We start from the raw sequence: 22,776 nt of genomic DNA, 5'->3' as shown, positions 1-22,776 counted from the left end.
ATAAGATGTAGATATTGATGTCATAAGGGAGGTTTGTAGGGTCGCAATGTTAACGTTGCATATGCTTATGAAAGAGTGTTGTTGCAAAAACCAAAAGACTTTGTCACATTTTTTTACTTTCAATTTTATTAAAAGAGGTTCCAAGTTCAAGAGTTAAGAAAAATGGTAATATTCACCTATCTAAGGTTCAAATCCACCATATACATGTGTTCACCTCTAATGGGTTGTCACACTTATGCAAGCACACCCTTTCGAGCACTTGGAACTCAGTGCAAGTGTCAAGTGACTCTTATGGAATAGATACCTCCACCTACATCTTCCTAGCTAAAGGATTCTTTGAGTTTGTAAGGCTTAATAGTGAAGACTCAACTTCAACCACCATTATAAAATTGTAAGCGTACTTATTAGTGTAAGGTTTCATGTCAAACTCAACCAAATCAAGGGCGAAAGTATCCATTATCCCCAATGATGTCCTTGTTGGAACAAGGGAAAACTCATAGAAGTTTGTAGTGGTATTTGATTCTCTAATATGTGTTGTAAGACTTCAATAGTGAAGACTCAACTACAAACAACTATTATAACTTTGTTAACATACTCACTAGAATACAATTTCATGTACACTTAATGCAAATCATTGTTGGAACAAGGGAATACTCATAGAAAGTTGTTGTGGTAGGATTCTCACTTTGATCTCCCATGACCATCCCCTCATAAATGCATATAACAACTAACTATATATCATATTCACTAGAAGGAAATATAAGGAGATTTATATTAGTAGAAGTTATTTTAGGATAGAAAAAAGACATGCATATCCAACTATTATTATTCAATCACACATGCATGTGTTCCACATAAAGGAGGGAGGGGATTAAGGAAGGCCAAGCTAAAATAATCACTCCACAAGCAATCAAGCATCATGTTTCCTCTTTAATGTAAGGATCATATTACATTGGGGGTTATATGATGTCATTGACTAGTTCTAGACAACCCACCAACTCAGGTCTATAGTGAAGTGCTTGGGGCAAGTGCTAAAGCTACAAAAACTAGTATACACGTCTTCACAAGAAAGAGTATCCTTCTTGTAAAAAAAATATTAGTAACCTTTGTATCGCTTCATCAATGCCCCCATGACTGCAAATGGCATCAGATTCCTACAATCCCATGCTAAAAATGGCACCATTATAAACTAGTTCCATGGAAATATAATATGAGCAAAAGAATGTGGTGGCTAGTATGGTAGTGTATCCTCTAAGAGAATTTATATATGTAGGGATGTCATATTAAGCATCTCCTTCCAAATATTGAAATGCACTTGATATAGAAGAGTAGAGAGAGTATTAATGTGAAACAAAATCCCAACATAGAGATGTGCGAATGTAGTAAGATAGCTTGTAACATAGATAAGAATCACAAGTTAAAAATGATCCACAAGGCATGACACCCAAATTATCAGTACTATTAGCACTAAAGTGGGGGACAGCGAGGGGGGTGATACCACATTAACCCATGGACTTACACAAAAACTTATGATAGATTTCAAATTTGCAAAGATATAATGAAAATTAAAGACCATTTTGAGCCTATAATATGGGTTTTCCAAACCAATTTGATGAAGAGCACATTAAGGCTTAAGCATTTAGTCCACTTTGTACCTTCCCAAATTGCAATGACATTATCAATAATGAAGTTATAGATAGATAATCTTAGGAAGAGTATGCATAATCAAACTTGGCCAAGATGTTATAAGAGGCATTCAAGAGTGTGATTAGCATCCAAATAGGTATATGATCAAGGTCTCCATGTCTAGGCATGGACTAGACAATTTATTTAGTTATGTTCATCCTTAATGATTTCTTTCAACAAGCTTCCTTTTACACCTATAATAGGTTTGAGGAAACAAAATCCTAGGTGTCTTCACAAAAATTGGATACAAATCCATGTAATATGGACTACTTGTCGTCGTCCATCTTCATCAGAGCAACTATCAATGTATCTAAGTTTAGGCATTTCTCCCACATCCTCTCTCAAGGCTCATAATCCTACAAGCAACCATGTTAACACAAGTCTACATGGCAACCATATGTTCCTTAGTGATTCCAAAACACTTAAACACCATTCTATAGTGGGATGTATTACCAGCTAATTTTTACTTGATGATAAAATCCCTAACCCATAAGGTACAACTAGGAAGGAACTATTATAACAATCACCACTGTCACCTAAGTAGCCTATCATCTTTACATTAGGTCAACTCTCCTCCAACTCAAGGGGGTTGTCCCTATTAGGATTACTAAAGCTAAGCAATAAGGCATAGGGTGACATGACAATAACTTTAGTAAAATTATACTTTTTGTATTGTAGGAAATAAAAGGATGATGGAAGGAAATATAGATTAGTGCCAATCAAACAAGGGAAAATGGACCCACGGGGTATCTAAGAGGGCCTATTTTCTTATGTATTAGCAATGGAAGTGTTACCCACCAAAAGTGGGTGACCCCATAGGAGATTTTTTGTCCTAGGCATATCTTCAGTCAGCAGCCAACAACCCCTGACAGCCACCAATGTAGCCGATGCATTGTGCCATTTGATCTTTGCTACCTGAATCAATTATATTTCCCCTCACCCATTTTTCAAGAGCATATGTTTTAATGTGGGCAATCCAACCCGAAAGGTATGTTTTTCATTATGCAATCGAGTGATTATGCTTGTTTTTCATTGGGCATTTTGGGCATGGATTATTGGGTGACCTGGAAGAAGGAAGGGTTTTGACCAAGGTCTTGTTCCCTCACCTTAAATGGGGGGGTTAATCCTCAATCCTAGTCCTGTGGTATCTCCCCTATTGTCCTATGGCTTTAGGAAGGGCACTACTTGGGGAACCCTGATTTTGGTAGTGCGGTCTCATTTTACCATTTCACATTTTTCACTCCCCTTCTCACATTACAAGTTGTATTTTGTCATCCTCCTCTCTAGGTCCACATGACTACTGGGTCCACAAGGCACTGGAACACCCCTCCCCTTATCCACATATCTGGGTCGAGCTTGGAAACGTTGCCCTAAAGGATGATGTAGCTAAAAGAAATTTAAAATCATACCATGGCCACAACCAAGAAACAAAAGAAAACAATATTATAAAATGCAAAAGATGGTTGGGACATTATAATAACACATGGGAAAAAGCCAAACATGAGCTCTACCCCTTATCAGTATGGCCATCACCCTAGTTCCAAGGGCCCATGAGTGGCCCCACATCATCATGAAACATGTGCATACCCCAACACTTGGTAGGTGATGAACTTCCCCACCTTAAGGGAATTATAATTGTTTACATCATGCACAATGTGCTCTCATTCTTTGGAGCCTCGAGCAATAATAGAGCAATAATACAAAGAAAAAATCAAGAAAAGGCAAAAGTAAAATGAAGAAGGGTGGAAAAATAAAGGTTGGGGTAACTCATGTATCCATGATCGCTTCCTCCTACATCTATACACCCAATATTTGGGCATCCCTCATCATTTCCACCCTTGTACCCATGACATATGGCCTTGAGACCCTTGTGTCACCATCCAACTCATCATTATTCACATGACCTACATGACCCCTATCAATTGAAGGATGTACCTTGGACCTATGTTTTCCCTTAGGGGTTGGAAACACCTAATAAGGTCATTTATTAATCACTCCTACCTAGGGAGGTTATACTCCTTTGAGCTCAAAGCCTCAAATATGGAAGGGAAACCCCATATGAAGTCTCATTGTGCCCTTGACAAACAAGCTCATTTCACTTATGTACTAATGAATTATCGTACCTGAAGGTGAGGAGGCACATTGGACATTATATGTAACTGGAAGGTGGTTTCATCAAGGTTTGGGAAACCTGATTGGGGCTCAAGCCCACCATAGGATCATACTGACACCATAGGGGATGCGTTGAGAGCCATAGGACCAGTGTGTGTAGTCGACATATCATTATGGGGTGGCAACTTATATGAGGCCCAAAGGAGGTTTGTCTCTCCCTTGATACATGGGAGGGAAGGCAGCATCATTAGAGCCCTCATTTGGAGCATTATACAAGTTATTCTATCATCAGGAGACCCACGAGACCAACATGTGTGCCCCAAAACCACTCTAGGGCCCCACATGATGACTTGCATGGATAAGTAGGGGTCATCCCCTAATAGGTGATTTATGGATCCCTCACTCTCATTTTTGCATCTAGAGGACAACATGGGCCTCTAGTGGCCCTATATCAGCATGATGTCATCAACTCAGCTAGAATTTGGATGGCTAATTTATAATTTGAGAAAGTTACTTGGTCAAATTGTGACCAAGGCATGTTTCTTTCCCATTATTTTAATATTTTGGAGGCTAATAGGCTAATTCGACTTAGGAGAACTCGTATAAATAGAAGTTAGGTTCATTTGTGAGAGATCATCATCATCTCTTGGATTTTTTATCATGTAAAGAATTTGCACTTTTTCTTTGGAGCTATTGTAGACTATTTTAATGCAATTAGATGTGTGGAGATAATTCACATTCTTCTTTGGAGCTTCTTCTCGAATGATGGATGGATATATTGTGTGTATCTTTGTAAGTGCTAAATGTTGATGAAATTTTTCTTTGAAAATTTCTTAATGTATGGAATTGTTGCTCTAGAATATGCAAAGTTGTGCCCTAATTGTTAAAATTTAAGTTTGGAAAGCTTTTCTAGTAGAGTATTGCATATGTTGTCCAATGCAAAGTATGCAATGAATGTTCCTAGTGAATGAATGCCTTTGATTCTTCCTGAAACTCCATTGTATCTTGAGAGGGTAAATGTTTGAAGTTGGTACCTAGGGCATCGATTTTGAGCCTCCTTAGAATACATTTTATCTTATCTTAAGCATCTCAAAACTCCATTGCCCAAAGGAATAGGCACTATTCTATGGAATTTGTTGATCAAATTCCTCTTTCTCCATATTTTATCCTTCTAAATTCCAGTCCCCTTACTCTTGGATGGTTGGTTAGGGCATCAATCGAAATACTTCAAAGAGTGAATTGGTGTATTTTGTGAGCATAAGTCTCTTCCTTAAGGTATTGTCTAGAGGTTATCCAAGTTTGGTAGGTCTCTTATGGTTCCCCATCCATAAAATCTTGTACCCTAGGTGTGCCCTAGAATGGAAAAACCTAGCTTCTATCTCCTTCATTTGGGAACTTCTTTGAGGGTTGTATGAGCTTAATATTCATTAGAATAAATCATATGAAGCCCTTTCTTCTATCAATCCTTGACCTTGCGAACACCTATTACCATCAAGAAACCTCAAAAAGCTAGGTCTTATGCCTTCTTTTCTAGGGTTTTTATTAGAGAGTGGTTTGCTTCTTTGAAGCCTCATGCCTTTATTGAGCCTCTCTTTGAATGAGATCTAGCTCCATCACCTTGAACCTTCAACCCTAGAATATCTATTACAGGTGATCATAATCATACCAATATTCCTCCCATCAATGAAAGATTGTAAAGAGAAGGGGACCTTTGCTATGGTGGCAGTGGGCCATTGTCCCATTGTTGTCACTTAGTCTAGTAGTTATCCCATAAGTTCCCACCCTTGGTCCAACATTTTAAGAGGTAATTCCTTTAATGACAATATAGATACTCTTTTGGCGACTCCATTGGAAGAATGAAGCCCTTTTTCTTCATTGAACCTCAAATTCAATGCTTGTAGGGTGAAGCAAGCATCTCTCAAGGCATTTTGGATTCACCCTGGCGACTTACATATGTGTAACCTAATAGAATGTCATACCTTGATGAGTTCCCCACCTTGGACATTGATAGCATTCCTAGGTACCTGAATCATGTGACCTTTAGCATGATATTTAGGGTGCCCAAGTTTAATGGTGACCCATATTTTGTAGTTGATCATGTGGCAATATTTGCTACATAAACCTTCAAAGTTGATGTGGTTCATTATGACATACTCATAATGTTGTTCATAAGGTCCCTTCAAGGACATAAGTCATGGTTATATAATTGCAAGCTGAGTATTTCTTCAATTGAAGCACTGCTTGATAACTTTCTCGAGAAATATGAAACTAAGGACCATGCTTACCCAACACTAGATATTGATTTTCAAGAGGAAGCCTTCTTTAAATATGAGAAGTATCATGAGGAAGAAGAGGATCCCTTTCTAGGCCATCAAGATGAGATCATTGATGAAGGAATTAAGAGATATCTTGAATGGGAGTGTGATAAGGATTTTGATTTGGAGGGTTCCTTAAAAAGTAGAATTGAAGATAGCCCCATTATTTTCAAGGATGTTATATCTAAAATTGTACATATCAAGGACCTTGAGAAAGATTACTGCATTAACCCCTTAGGCATTGACATTAGTGATTACTTTCATATTGAAAAAGGGAAGTGGGAGATCATGGGCCATCATTTTGACAAGGACCCTATCTATGATACCAATGATGATATCAATAAAAACTTTATTTTTCCCTACCTTCATTATGATCTTGGAGGTGTATTCGAGTCATTCATGGATCCTCTTGTCATTCTTCGATGTACAATCATTAATGATAATGAGCCTGGGTCATTTCCCCCTTTTAAATATGATCACGAGGAAAAGAAGCTTATTGGTTGTGATCCTCATGTCTGCCATCCCTTCATCCTTCTCATCATGTTCCTCAAGACCCCATGAAGCATTACACCACTACAAATATTTATAAGGAGCGCTTGAGCTTGGTCATTGATTTCTCCATATTTAGGGTTGAGGGAATGATCAAGTGGGTCCATTCTAATTCATGTTCTTCCCCTTTCTCCATGGTCCCTTTGAGTGATTCGTGGTTGAATTATTTTCCTACCTCCCACTCTTGTTTCCTAACATATAAGTGTCAATTGTGCTTTCAAATGTATATCATTATTGATCATAGGTGTAGGAAATATCATCTTGATCTGATGATATGCTAGTTACATTGGTTATATGACTATGCCTAACAGTTGCATAATGTAGCATGCATGGTAGAATAGGATGCATTGCATATTGATTTTTCATAGCTACTATTATCATATAATTTTCTCATGTTGGAATAGGTGCACTTAGATTAGACTTGCATTTTAGATTATATTTACTTCTCTGTATGGTTTTATTATTTAATGAAAACATGAGCAATAAAATTACGCCCATAACACATGCTTTCTACATTGTTTATGATGTGTAGGATACAAGTCTGTTGTCCCAAATGATTGATGGTGTTCTCGTGACCTCCCCATTTGAGTACATTGGTCGTGCACTCTAGAGAGAGCTCATGTTCCAGTTGGATCCAAATGTCACCCACCAAAAGTGGGTGAACCCATAGGAGAATTTTACTCCTAGACATCTGTTTAGTGACAACCAAAAATGTAGTTGTTGTATTGTGCCATTTGATCTCCACTTCGTGAATCAGCCATATTTCCTATCACCCATTTTTCTAGAGCATGTCTTCGAAGGTGGGAAATCCAACCCGAAAGGTATGTTTTTCATTGTGAAATCAGGTGTTATGCTTGTTTTTCATTTGGAATTTTGGGCATGGATTATTGGGAGACCTAGAAGAAGGGTTTTGACCAAGGCCTTGTTCCCTCACCTTAAATGGGGGGTTAATCCTCAACCCTAGTCCCATGGAATCTCCCCTATTAACCTATGGCTTCAGGAAGGGCACTACCTGGGAAACCATGATTTTGGTAGTGCGGTCTTGTTTTCCCATTTCACATTTTTCACTCCCATCTGCACATTACAAGCCTTATTTCATCATCTTCCCTCTCTAGGTCCACATTACTACTGGTTCCACAAGGCACTAACACACCCCTCACACCCCTCCCTTGTCCACATATCTCGGTCGGGCTTGGATTCGTTGCCTCGGAGGTTTATGAAGCTAAAAGAAATTTAAAATCATATGATGGACACAAGCAAGAAACAAAAGAAAATAATATTATAAAATGCAAAAGACATTTGGGACATTAAAATAGCATGTGGGAAAAATCCAAACATGAGCTCTACCCTTATCATTGTGGCCATCACCCTAATTCCTAAGGCCCATGAGTTCCCCCACATCATTAAGGAACCCATGCACGTCCCAACCCAAGGTAGGTGATGAACTGCCCCATCTTAAGGGGGTATTAACTTCTTACATCATGCACAACATGCTCTCATTCGTTAGAGCCCCAAGCAGTAATACAATGAAAAATCAATAAAAGGTAAATGAAGAAGGGTATAAAAATAAAAGCTGGGGTACCTCATGTATCCATGATTTCTCCCTCCTACATCTATACACCCAATATGTGGACATCCCTAATCATTTCCACCCTTGTACCCACAACATATGGCCTTTAGACCCCTGTGTCCCCATCCATATCACCATTATTCACATGACCCCTATCAATTGAAGGGTGTTCCTTGGACCTGTCTTTCCCCCTAGGGGCTAGGAACACCTAATAGGGTTTTTTTATTAACCACTCCTACATGGGGAGATAACACTACTTCGAGCTCAAATTTGGAAGGTAAACTCCATATGAACTCTCATTGTGCCATTGATAAGCAAGCTTGTTTCACTTAGATGCACTAATGGATTATCATATCTGAAGATGAGGAGGCGCATTGGACAATATATGTAATTGGCAGGTGGTTTCATCATGGTTTGGGAAACTTAATTGGGGCCAAAGCCCACCATAGAATCATACTAACACCATAGAGGATGTGTTGAGATCCATGGGACTCCCATCATGTGCAGAGCATCATTTCACACCATGGGCACCTTCAACACTTTCAATAGTTTGTTTATTTGCACACATAATTCGAGAGATTATGCACTTGGACCATTGCGCCTAGCCAATGTATCATTATGGAGTGGCAATTGATCTGAGGCAAAAAGGAGGTTTATCTCACCCTTGAGACATGGGAGGGCAGGCACCATCATCAAAGCCCTAATTTGCAGCATTATACAGACTATTCTATCATCAGGAGACCCATTATACCATCATGTGTGCTCCAAAACCACTTTGGGGCCCCACATGATGACTTGCATGGATAATTAGGGGTCATCCCTTAATAGGTAATTTATGGAGCCCTCTCTCTCATTTTGGCATCTAGAGGACCCAGCATTGCTATACAATGGCCCTACATTAGCATTACATCATCAAATCAACTAGCCTTTGGATCACTAATTTATAATTTGAAAAAGCTACTTGGTCATCTTGTGACCAAGGCATGTTTCTTTCCCATTATTTTAATATTCTGGGGGCTAGTAGGCTAATTCGACTTATGACTCATATAAATAGAACTTAAGTTCATTTGTGAGATATCTTCATCACCTCTTGGACTCTTTCTCTTGTAAAGAACTCACACGTTTTCTTTGGAGCTATTGGAGACTCTTTTGATGCATTTGGATGTGTGTAGATAATTTGCATTCTTATTTGGAGCTTCTTCTTGAATGATGGATGGATATATTGTGCGTGTCTTTGTAAGTGCTAAATGTTGATAGAAATTTTCTTTAAAAATTGTTTAATGTCGAGTATCGATGCTCTAGAATATGTGAATTTGTGCCCTAATTGTTAAAAATTATGTTTTGAAAGCTTCTCTAGTAGAGTATTGCATATGTTATCCAATTCAAAGCATGCATGAATTTTCATAGTAAATGAATGCCTTCGATTTTTCATGAAACTATATGGTATCTTGAAGAGGGTAAATTTTTTAAGTTGGTACCTACGACATCGATTATGAGCCTCCTTAGAATACCTTTTATCTTATATTAAGCATCTAAAAACTCCATTTCCCAAAGGAATTGGCACTAGTCAAAGGAATTTAGTGATCAAACTCCTCTTTCTCCATATTTTCTCCTCCTAAATTTCGGTCCCCTTCCTCTTTGAAGGCTAGCCTAGGGCAGCAAGTGAAATTCTTCAAAGGGTGAATTGGTGGATTATGTAAGCACAAGGCTCTTCCTTAAGGTCTTGTCTAGAGGATCTCCATGTTTGGTAGGTTTCTCACAGTTCCCCATCCATAAAATCTTGTGCCCTAGGTGTGCCCTAGAAGGGAAAAACCTAGCTTGTATCTCCTTGGTTCTAGGACTTCTTTGAGGGTTGTATGAGCTTAGTATTCATTGGAATAAATCATAATAATTTCTTTCTTCTCTCGGGCCTTGACCATGTGAAAACCTATTACCATCGATAAACCTCAAAACCCTAGGTCTTGTTCCTTCTTTTCTAGGGTTTTTCTTAGAGAGTCGTTTGCTTCTTTAAAGCCTCGCGCCTTTATTGAGCCTCTCTTTGAATGAGCTCTAGCTCTGTCACCTTGAACCTTCAACCCTAGAATATCTATTATAGGTGATCATAATCATACCAGGATTCCTCCCATCAGTGAAAATATGTAAAGAGAAAGGGACCTTGGTTGTGGTGAAAGTGGTTCATTGTTCCATTGTTGTCACTTAGTCTAGTATTTGTTCCATAAGTTTTCCATCCTTAAGTCCCTACTACATTTTGTGGTAACATTTTGGCATCATCGTCGGGGAGGAAGCAGGTCTGGTTCCTTGGTCCAAAAATTATAAGAGGTGGTTCCTTTAACAATAATATAGATCTTCGTATGGTGACTCAATTGGAAGAACAAAGTCCTTGTTCTTCATTGAACCTCAAAGTCAATGCTTGTAGGGTGAAGCGAGAATCTCTCAAAGGCATTTTTAATTCACCCTAGTGACTCCTACATGTGTGTAACCTTATAGATTATCTTACCATGATGAAATCCCCGCCTTGGAAATCGCTAACATTCTTGAGTACCCGAATCATGTGGCCTTCAACATGATATTTAGGGCACCCAAGTTTGATGGTGACCCATCTTGTGCAGTTGATCATGTAGCAAGATTTGATACATATACCTCCAAATATTATGTGGTTCATCATGACGTTCTCATAATGTTGTTCATAAGGTCCCTTCAAGGTCATAACTCATGGTTATATAATTGCAAGCCTAGGAGTATTTCATCAATTGAAGCACTCTTTGATAACTTTCTCGTGCATTATTAAACTAAGGACTAGGATTTCCCAACAATAGATATTATTTTCAAGAGGAATCCTTCTTTGAATATGAGAAGGCTCATGAGGAAGATCCCTTTCTAGGTCATCAAGATGAGATCATTGATGAAGACATTAAGGGAGATCTTGACTGGGAGCATGATAAGGATTTTGATAAATAGGGTTCCTTAGAAAGTAGAGTTGAAGATAGCCTTATCTTTTTCAAGGACGATATCTATGACATTGTACGTATCAAGGACCTTGAGAAAGATGACCCCATTAACCCCTTGTACGTTGACATTAGTGATTACTTTCATATTGAAGAAGGGAAGTGGGAGATCATGGGCCATTGTTTTTATAAGGGCCCTATCTATCATACCAATGATGATATCAATAAAAACCTTGTATTTTGCTACCTTCCTTATGATCCTAGAGGTGTATTTGAGTCATTCATGGACCTTCTTGTCATTCCTTGATGTACAATCATTAATGATAATGAGCCTAGGTCATTTCCCCCTTTTGAATATGATCGTGAGGAAAAGAAGCTTATTGGTTGTGATCCTCCATGCCCGCCATCCCTTCATCCTTCTCCTCATGTTCCTGAGGACCCCATGAATCATTACACCATGACATAGATTTTTGAGAAGGAGCGCTTGAGCTTGGTCATTGATTTCTCCATATTTAGGGTTTAGGGAATGATCTATTGGGTCTGCCCTTATTCATGTTCTTCCCCTTTCTCCATGGCCCCTTTGTATGATTCATAGTCACATTATTTTCCTATCCCCCACCCTTGTTACCTAAAATATAAGTGTCATTTTTTCTTCCAATTGTATATCATTATTGACCATAAGGGTAGGAAATATCATCTTGATCTGATGATATACTAGTTACATTGGATATATGACTATGCATAGCAGTTTCATAATGTAGCATGCATGGTAGAATAGGATGCATTGCATATTGGTTTTGCATAGCTACTATCATCATATCATTTTCTCATGCTAGAAGAGGTGCACATAGATTGGACTTGCATTTTAGGCTAGATTTACTTTTATGTATGGTTCTATTGTTTGATGAAAACATGGGCGATAAAAGTACGCCCACCCTAGGACACATGCTTCCTACATTATTCGTGATGTGCAAGATATAGGTATTCGGTCCTAGAGAATTTTCGGTGTTCTCATGACCTCCCTGTTCGAGTACATTGATCATGCACTCTACAAAGATCTCATGTCCTAGTTGGAGCTAGATGTTACCCACCAAAAGTGGGTAACCCCATTGGAGAATTTTTCTCCTAGACATCTCTTTAGTCGGCAGCTAGCAGCCCCTGACAGCCACCAATGTAGCCAATGTATTCTAAAATTTGATCTTCGCTCCTTAATTATTCATATTTCCCCTCCCCCATTTATCAAGAGAATATGTTCGAAGGTAGGCAATCTAACCCGGAAGGTATGTTTTTCATTATGCAATCAGGTGCTTGTGCTTCTTTTTCATTGGGCATTTTGGGCATGGATTAATGGGTGACCTAGAAGAAGGAAGTGTTTTCACTAGGGTCTAGTTCCCTCACCTTAAATGGGGTGGTTAATCCTCAACCCTAATCCCGTGAGATCTCTCCTATTAGTCTATGGCTTCAAGAAGGGCACTACTTGGGAAACCCTAATTTTGGTGGTGCGACCTTGTTTTATCATTTCACATTTTTCACTCCCCTCTGCACATTACAAGCCATATTTCATCATCTTCCGTCTCTGGGTCCACATGACTAATGGGTCCACAAGGAACTGGCACACCCATCCCCTTTTCCACATATATGGGTCGGGATTGGAAACGTTGCCCCAGAGGTTGATGCAACTAAAAGAAAGTTAAAATCATATCATGGCCACAAGCAAGAAACAAAAGAAAATAATATTACAAAATGCAAAATATGGCCAAGACATTAAAATAGCATGTGGTCAAAATCCAATCATGAGCTCTACCGCTTATCATTATGGCCATCACCCTAGTTCCTAAGGCCCATGAGTTCTCCCGCATCATTAAGGAACCCATGCACGTCCCAACCCATGGTAGGCAATGAACTACCCCACCTTAAGGGGGTAATAACAGCTTACATGAAGCACATCATGCTCTCATTCCTTAGAGCCCCAAGTAGTAATAAAAAGAAAAAATCAAGAAAAGACAAAAGGAAAATGAATAAGGGTGGAAAAACAAGGTCGGGGTGACTCATGTATCCATGATTTCTCCCTCCTACATCTATACAACCAATATGTGGACATCCCTCATCATTGCCACCCTTGTACCCATGGCATATGGCCTTGAGACCCCTATGTCCCCATCCATCTCATCATTATTCATATGACCCCTATCAATTGAAGGATGTACCTTGGACCTAGATTTCCCCTTAGGGGCTAGGAACACCTAATAGGATTGTTTATTAACCACTCCTACCTAGGGAGATAACACCACTTCGAGCTCAAAGTCCCAAATTTGGAAGAGAAATCCCATATGAAGTCTCAATATACCCTTCATAAACAAGTTTGTTTCACTTAGATGCATTAATGAATTATCGTAGTTGAAGGTGAGGAGGCACATTGGGCATTATATGTAATTAGCAGGTGGTTTCATCATGGGCTACACAACTTAGTTGGGGCCCAATCCCACCAGAGGATCATACTAATACCATCAAGGTTGCGTTGAGAGCCATGGGACTCCCATCATGTGCAGAAAATCATTTCACACCACGAGCACCCTCAACACTTTCAGCAGTTTGTTTATTGCCCCACATTATTCGCAAGATGATGCACTTGGACAAATGTGCCCAGTCGGCGTACCATTATGGAGTGGCAGCTGATCTGAGGCCCAAAGGAGGTTTTCCTTACCCTTGAGACATGGGAGGGCAAGCACTATCATTAGAGCCCTCATTTGGAGAATTATACAACATATTTTATCATTAAGAGACCCCTGAGACCAACATTTGTGCCCCAAAACCACTTTGGTCCCCACATGGATAATTAGGGGTCGTCCCTAATAGTTGATTTGTGGAGCCTTCTCTCTCATTTTGAAATCTTGAGGACGTAGAGTGGACCTCCAATGGCCCTACATCAGCATGTCATCATCAACTTGGCTAGAATTTGGATGGCTAGTTTATTGTTTGAAAAAGCTACTTGGTCAGATTGTGACCAAGGCATGTTTCTTGCCCATTATTTTAATTTTTTGGGGGCTAATAGGCTAATTTTACTTAGGAGGACTCATATAAATAGAAGTTAGGTTCATTTGTGAGAGATCATCATCATCTCTTCGATTCTTTCTCTTGTAAAGAACTCACACTTTTTCTTTTGAGCTATTGGAGACTCTTGATGCATTTTGATGTGTGGAGATGATTTGCATTCTTCTTTGGAGCTTCTTCTCGAATGATGGATGGATATATTGTCAGACACTTTGTAAGTGCTAAATGTTGATGAAAATTCTCTTTGAAAATCGTTTAATGTATGAAATTTTTGCTCTAGAATATGCGAATGTGTGCCTTAATTCTTGAAAATTATGTTTGGAAATATTTTCTAGTAGAGTATTAGATATGTTATCGAATGCAAAGCATGCAATGAATGTTCCTCGTGAATGAATGCCTTTGATTCTTCACGAAATTCCATTGTATCTTGAAGAGGGTAAATGTCTGAAGTTGGTACCTAGGGCATCGATTTTGAGCCTCCTTAGAAGACATTTTAGCAAATGTTAATGCATATCAAGACTCCATTTCCCAAAGGACTAAGCACTAGTCCAAGAAATTTTGTGATCAAATTCCTCTTTCTCCATATTTTCTCCTTAATTTTGATCCCCTTCCTCTTCGATCACTAGGCTAAGTCATCAAATGAAATTCTTTAGAGGGTGAATTGGTGGATTCTGTGAGCACAAGACTCTTCCTTAAGGTCATGTCTAGAGGATATACATGTTTGGTAGGTTCCTCACAGTTCCCCATTCACAAAATCTTATGCCCTAGGTGTGCTCTAGAAGGGAAAAATCTAGCTTGTATCTCCTTGGTTTGGAGACTTCTTTGAGGGTTGTATGAGGTTAGTATTTATGGAATAAATCATGAGAAGCCCTTTCTTCTCTCGGGCCTTAACCTTGTGAACACCTATTACCACCGAGAAACCTCGAAACCATAGGTCTTGTGCCTTCTTTTCTCGGGTGTTTCTTAGAGAGCGGTTTGCTTCTTTGGAGCCTTGTACCTTTATTAAGCCTCTCTTCGAATGAGTTCTAGCTCCATCACCTTCAACCTTCAACCCTATAATATCTATTATAGGTGATCATAATCATATCGAGACTCCTCACATTGGTGAAAGTGCGTAAAGAATAAGGGGCCTTAGTTGTGGTGACAGTGGACCATTGTCCCATTGTTGTCACTTAGTCTAGTATTTGTCCCATAAGTTTTCCCTCCTTAGGGCCCTGCTAGATTTTGTGGTAAATGGAAGTAAGGCTAAATAACTAAATAACCTCTACTTTAATATTGTTGGAAATAATGCAAAAGTTTTACAACGAAGAGATCCAAGGGATCCAACTTGAACTAGACAACTCAATTATACCCTAGAAATTGAAGTTAATGAGCCTGCTAGAACCCCTAAAGGATATATAAAGAAAACTATTACACATCAATACTAAGATAACAAAGGAGAGAAAAATTGTTTACCACATAGAAAAACTCCTTCAAAGTGGTAGATTTTACCTTTCAATGCTCAAAATTACTACTCTTGCCTATGTAAAAGAAACTATAGAAAATCCTACATATTCACAAACTCATGTAATATACTAAAACAAGAGACAAGAATCTACTTCTACTCTTTACAGTAGAAGCACATAAAGATCAGGCAAAACAATAATCGACAAGAGGAGGAACATCAATGGCACATAACACAATAAATATCTGGGGAAAACCATAACTCAAAACCCCACTATCTATATTGCATTACTAAGAAATCCAAGATGATAATACAATTATTTTTCTCACAAGAACAATCCCAGCACTCAGTAAAATCAATCTCCATCTCACAAGCAAACTCTTGGCCAACACTTAGCTAATTCTCCAGCTCTCCAAGCCCCTATTTCCCTGCGCCCTTGGTCAAATAATTTGGATAAATACAATATGCTCTACTCAACCTTGAGCTTAACCTACACAAGTATTTCCTATCCTCTGCCTGATGATTTCCTTTGGCCAATACTTGGCCAAATTCCAAGCCTCCAAGCTTCTAATTCTTTGCACACTTCCTAAGAGAATTAGCCCATCTTAAAGGGAAATTCCTCATCCATAGCTACCCAATCCCTTCTAGGTTCAGTTCCTAATTGCATGCAACATCTGTACAACTCAGAAAATTATACAACAAATAGTACATTGTCCCTGCACTCCAGTCTCAACTGGGTCATTCTCAGAATCGACATGCATTAGTTTATGATGAGGGAATATTCAATTAACTGGAGTAGCACTATTTGAGTGCAATAATGCATCAACTAATTGTTAACTCACTATTAGTTCCTCAAACAATTTGGAACTAGTTTAACTAGACTTAACTCAGTAAACTGAGTTAACTAATTACTGCTCATATTTAACTCATCCTAGACCTCTATAATATAGGGAGAACATATACATGGCTTCAAAAATACTTCCAACTCGAAATTCCTAAGTTAACTAAATCAACTCACTCTAGTTAACTCTTACAAGTTGCTATGAGAATAGAATTTGATTTTAATTCAAGGACAAATTAAACTGGAATTTTTGGATTCTATTTTTATCATTTCTTGTTGCTATTTTCAACGGAAACCACACCACCTCAGGATTTCAACCACCAAAATATTTATACACTCAACAAATAAAGAGCTCCTATAAATTACATGTGCCAATAAAATGTTCCCATTTAGCTTCAAAGAGGGGAAGCTCCAAAATTCCAACCATACAAAAAAGTGAGAAAGTAAATCCTTATATAAGTTTCAACTCAACTCTTCTCAACCGTTAAATAAAATTGTTTTCTTATATAAACTAATCTCTCCAATGAATACAATAGCATAACCTCTTCAATGATTTTAGTACTAAAATAACAATGATTTGTTGAGATCTATCTTGCTTAGATCATTGAAAGCAATAAGTTTTTCTTGTCTAATTGAGTATTTCTTTTCTTTTTCTCTGATTTTGCTTTTTTATTCTAGAAAAAAGGGAGTATTGATCTTTATTCCATTAATATGGAACTTAAATTGTTCTTCATTCTTTTTGATGGTCACTGGATCTATCAATTCAAGAAACTTAGAACCAAGAATACAATCATCTATAATTTGATTGACATAATGGATAGAAAGTTGAAGATTATGACTAGTTCCCTACTTATGTTGGACTCCAACATTTGCACCATCAACTGCCTTGCCTATGACAGTAGGCCATTCCCAATAAAATTATAAGATCAACCTTCTTTCGTAGAAGGTTCAACCAACAACCAAAGTCTATTAGACAATCAATTTCATATGGCTTTGTTTTTCAGGAAAAAGCATTGCCTTGATATAAAATTTGGTGCCTCCAAAAGCAAATAATGCAGGTTCTGGTTGTGGCTTCTATAATGGGATTAAAATTTATCAAATTCTTTTGCAGAATCAGATGAATATTCTAATTATTTTTCTTTCTTTTTATCAAATATTTTCCCTCTAGACTCTTTCGAGGTTTGTAGTGATTCTCCATAACCTCTAGATAACTCATCTCCTAATAAATTGTTTATTTCTATCCATAGTGTTTCTTTCTATCCTTATTTCCTCTAGAGAATTCTTGAGTTCTCTGATGGTTTCTACTATCTTTTTTAGAGATTGTTATTGTTCTTTGATTTGCAGCTTTAAGAATGTTTCTGTCTTTTTTCTAAAGATATGTTTATCTTGATGGCTACTTGGATAATCCATGTAAAGTTCTATAGGAGCATACTTAATTATTGAAGTCTTTTATGGATCTATTTTTATTAATATACAACTTGGTCTAGCAAGTTTGCCCAATAAATCTTTTTTTCCTTTGGGAGATATTCCTTGATGACATATTTCCAAGTAGGAGTATTTTCAAGCAATTGGTCGATTTCTTGAATCTTGCTTTTAGGATCTATTTTGAGCAAATAGGAAAACATACAAAAGTCAAATATAGGATTTACTATCATTGAGAATCTATTTTGAACAAATAGGAAAACATACAAAATTCAAATATAGGCTTATTGTCATCCCATTTAGTAGTTCTAGGCCATTCAATTCACTATCAATGTCATCTGAGGAAAGCTCTTGACAATTCTCTCATCTTCTGAGAATTAAGTGGGGTTGAGGAAAATGACATTTCCTCCTGTTGACCACTGGAGTGGCACCTGATGATTATATGAAGACTCCATGCCCAAGGATGATCTAGATGACACTTGTGCCATTAGACATCATCAGTCAACAATTTTTTTTTAACTCTACTTTTATTTTCTCATCATCTTTCTTGTACCCAGATTCCACACTCTGCAGGGAATTGTAATAAGTGATACTAGTAATGATGAGTTTTGAGTATGTAACAGGCCTAGGATGTTGGGACTCAATCAGCAAATGAGTACACCTTGGAGTGTTTTTTAATTTGGTTAATTATCCTTTTTTTTTCAGAGGTGGGTAATTTTCTAGGTTTTTTCACTCACGTTTTACCCCAAAGCCGAGGTGATGATTTGAAGGTTGATCCCCTAACACATATTAGTGTCTAGAGTCGATGTATATTACCATACTAGATCACACAAAAAATTTAGTGGAATTTTGTTAGGTATAGGTAGTCATTTTTTTAATATTTTAGATATCCCGCAAGTAAAATATTGTAAATAAAATTGTATTTAAATTGTAATAAGTGTGGTCTAAAGAAGTTGTATGGGGTATGACTAATCAAAATTACACCTCTCACCCTCAACTTTCTACTATGACACACTTTGAGGGGTTAATAATGTGTTTTGGACCCTCAAAACCCACTTTCCTAAATTTAGTGGGAAATCTCGCAATTAATCAAGTCAAAAATTAAATAAAGAAATAAAAATAAATACCCACACATGCTAAATGTTGTGGAAATGAGGTGGAAATTATGGGGGAGTTAAAATGAAATCCCAATGTGATGTGGACTCCTAAAATCAATGAAATGGCATGTGCTAAAAAAAATCGAATTTATAGCATTAAATGAGAAAGTTGCTTACTTGGAAATTCGAATTTGTGAAGTTAATGCACATTTGGGAGGATTTGGGAGAATATTTGGTGGAGAGCTTTGTGGGAAAATGTCCCCACATGGGTTACCACCCATATACACTTGTCATTCTATCATAAAATTTGAATTTGGAACATAAGGGAAGAAGAAAATGATGTTCACTTGCCAGAATATGATTTTTACAATTGGCATTGGAGCTCCATTTAATAAATTCGAATTTCTCTTTGGGATTGTCACCTCATGCCACTTTTTTAATCACTTCTACATTGGGATTGGCTCCAATGCCATTTGTCATTGTCATTCTTCATTGGGATTTTCTCCCAACTATCTATATAATAGAGTCATGGGCTCTCATATTGTATCATGTAACGAGCTATTGTGATTGAGGAGACTCTGCAGAATTGTATTCACTACTTGCAATATAATACAAAAATATTTGGGATAAAGCATGATGATGTTCTTCTGCTTGCATGTGTGGTAAATTCTTGACTTGTTGTTATGCTTCTATTTATTTCCTCATGTTATTATTTATTTCATGCTTGTTTCAAGTTATGTTAATATGTAACTATCTCATATTAACATAAGAATTAATTATTTGCTTTAGGAAAATAAATCTTCTAGTGGATAATAGATGTATCTCTAGGAATTATTTCCACTGCACTTATTTAATTTCATATCGATTTACTGATTTGTGGTGAATTTTTGTAGATGAATCATTATTTGGTCAAGCTTTTCAAGCGTGAGGAGAAATTCTCGGAAGAATCAACCCATTCTTCAAAAATATTCAAGGAGAACCCACATGCTTTGAATTCCAAAGTCTTGTCTATATCTTATGTGTGTCTTGCAGGGATTCTTTCAAGTTTCTTAAAGCTTTTATTTCTTGCATCAAAATATCAAACTTGGAAAAAATTATTTTACATATTGTACTTCATTTATTAATATCTAGCGATTTCAAAAAGCTAAGTCGTGGCTAGTTAAAGAGGAGAGCTTGCTCATACTCTTTGGCTTCGCCTCTTGTAGATTATGTTTGTAACATACTTTGTTGTCATCTTGGTCTAACATTTGAGTTATTTTTGTATTCTTTTGAGCAAGATAGTTTCCATGCTTTGATTTGTATAATTATTCATCTTGAAAGCATTTATAATATCTTGTGCTAGCAATTTAGTGTTTCAATTTTTAGGGTTATTTTGGCTTTCCATTTGAAAGCATTTCAATGTCTTTTAAGCAAAATATAATTTCATTTCTTAAAGAGAAAATACTTGGAAGGCACTGGTTGTTTATGTATTTCATGCTTATCTTATGATGGTTATTGCTCATTCAATTTTTGCTTATAAATATTTAAGAGATAACCTATTTAACTCTAACAATTCTCCTAGAAACTCACATCCTTTTTTAAATTAACTTTTCATTAAGGACCGCCCCCCTTAGCTAACCTAGGATATAGTTCAAACGGAGAGAGTTGGGATTAGTGTGACAACCCCTTCTCTAAGTTCCCTGCCACCAACCACACCTTGTGGGGTTGAAGACTTTTCTCATTGACTTGTAGGTAGGTGTAGGCGGCAGGGTGAACACATCCTAGTCTATCTAATAGGGCACAAAAAAAAAATCCCACCATTTTGGTTCAAGTTCGTTTGCAATAGGACGAGTAGCTTGGGCTTGTCTTTTGTTCTAGGGGATTGGTGTGCCCATTGGCCTTTCTTTTTACAGTTAAAACATTTATAGAGGAAGAGGTTAAATGCCTTCTTTTCAAATAGGGAACCCTTTGGAACTCCCTGTTTTTTCCTCTTCTATGCTTGTGAAGTTTATCTAGTTTGTCTAGGCCAAACCTATATCTGAAAGAATAAAACTTGTGTTTACCACTTGATATGAACAAGTACTCTTAACGCTCTAATGTGCATAATTGTGTGCTCCACATCCCCATTCGGGCATCCTGCCTATATCTTCACAGAGTGAACATGTAAACATATTATCAAACCTTTTGAAATCTTTTGTGAATCTCTTGGCTAGGCAGTGTTATTTAATGACAACTCTAATATGATGGCCTGCCATGGCTAGTGACATCTCTTCAAGCCAGATGTTCTTACCTTTGAAATATTGTTCTACAACATTTGGGAATGCACCATGGAAACTTCTAATGTAATATTTTATACATGCAAGTTTTGCATACTTCCATGATTTTATAAGAAACTTCTGCATGTAACAAAAGAATTTTTGATGAAAATTCATATTACAGAGCCTCTAAGAAATATAGAGAGATGCAACATGTTCAGATTATGTTGGGGGATTAAGGCCATAAAATTGTGATGACAAGGCTTGGAGAATTATCTTATATGCTTTTGGATCATTGAGCATTTCATCGTTGATTCTTTGAGAAAGCCATCTCCACCAAGTAGCGGCTAACCTAGTAAAACCATTTATGAGCTATGTAGCTATATACCTGGTGGTAAGGGTGGCATCTTCATCCTTTTTGGTTGTGGTCCAACTCAATAGTAATTGGACAACATCTCTTAGTTCATCCTTGGTTTGACATCCAAAATCTATTACAAGGTGATTTGGCATTGTTGAGATAACTTTATTCATCCCATTGACACTAAATGTATAGAAATTATTCTGTTGGGATGAAGAGGGCATTGTATTATCTTCAAGTTCATTTTTATAGATACTACCTGAAGATACTTTTCCTTATCACATGGCTTCAATGGATGAAGCCACTTCTTCATGTAGGAGACTTTATTAAAGATATGATGTAGAAGATTATCAGTCTCCTTGAAATCACATTCAGGATTTTCTACCTGAAACATTACTAAAGATTTGTTCTTTCTGGACTATTATGGGATTTTTGATAGGTCTTTGTAAACTTTTTCTGAGCCCCTCTATCTTTGCTATCAGTGCATCTAATAGGTCAAGCGGAGCATCAACTTTAGACATGGCGTCTGTAAGTTCAATGGTATCTATTAGAAGATGAATCAGGATCTCAATTTTATCAAGCATGGCTTTTAATTCAGACTTGTGTAACTCTGCATCTTTTTTTACTTGTAACGTATCCCTATGCAAGTCGTCTATATTCATATTGGTTCACTGAGCTTGAAAGTTTGAATAATCAACAATTTACATTCATCTAAGACCTTGTCTCACTATGTAGTGAATGGACCAATATATATTCTCTTTTTGTTTCTTAGAACTTTTGAATATTGTCTAAAAGGAACAAAAGAGATATTCTTGACTGGTAAATAAGATTCTTCTCCACTTGAAAATATTTTAATATTTCCAAGATCTTCTCTTGGAAGGGAAGCCATATTCAACTAAGCAGACGAAAGAGAAGATTTGAGGGTTCTTCGGCCTTACATATTGTTCATATTTTCTTGGCATGCAAGACACTATAAGTGTGTTCTAATAGATGGATTGGCCATTTTTGAAGATTAAGCAATGTTGCAAGTGTGAGTCGTCTCAATCCCAGGAGGATTCAACTATGGAATTTTTAAGGAGAGAGATCTGTTAATAGTAGACAAAGGAGTTGACTTTTTTATAGTTTTACCTTGTAGCTATATGGGAGATCATT

The sequence above is a fragment of the Pinus tabuliformis genome, chromosome 3_2 (genome assembly GCF_031772625.1).
Source record: "Pinus tabuliformis cultivar Carrire ecotype Pingquan chromosome 3_2, CPIR1, whole genome shotgun sequence".
In the NCBI taxonomy this organism is placed as follows: Eukaryota; Viridiplantae; Streptophyta; class Pinopsida; order Pinales; family Pinaceae; genus Pinus; species Pinus tabuliformis.
The sequence above is the reverse complement of the archived record's forward strand: the minus strand, read 5'-3'. Positions refer to the sequence as shown.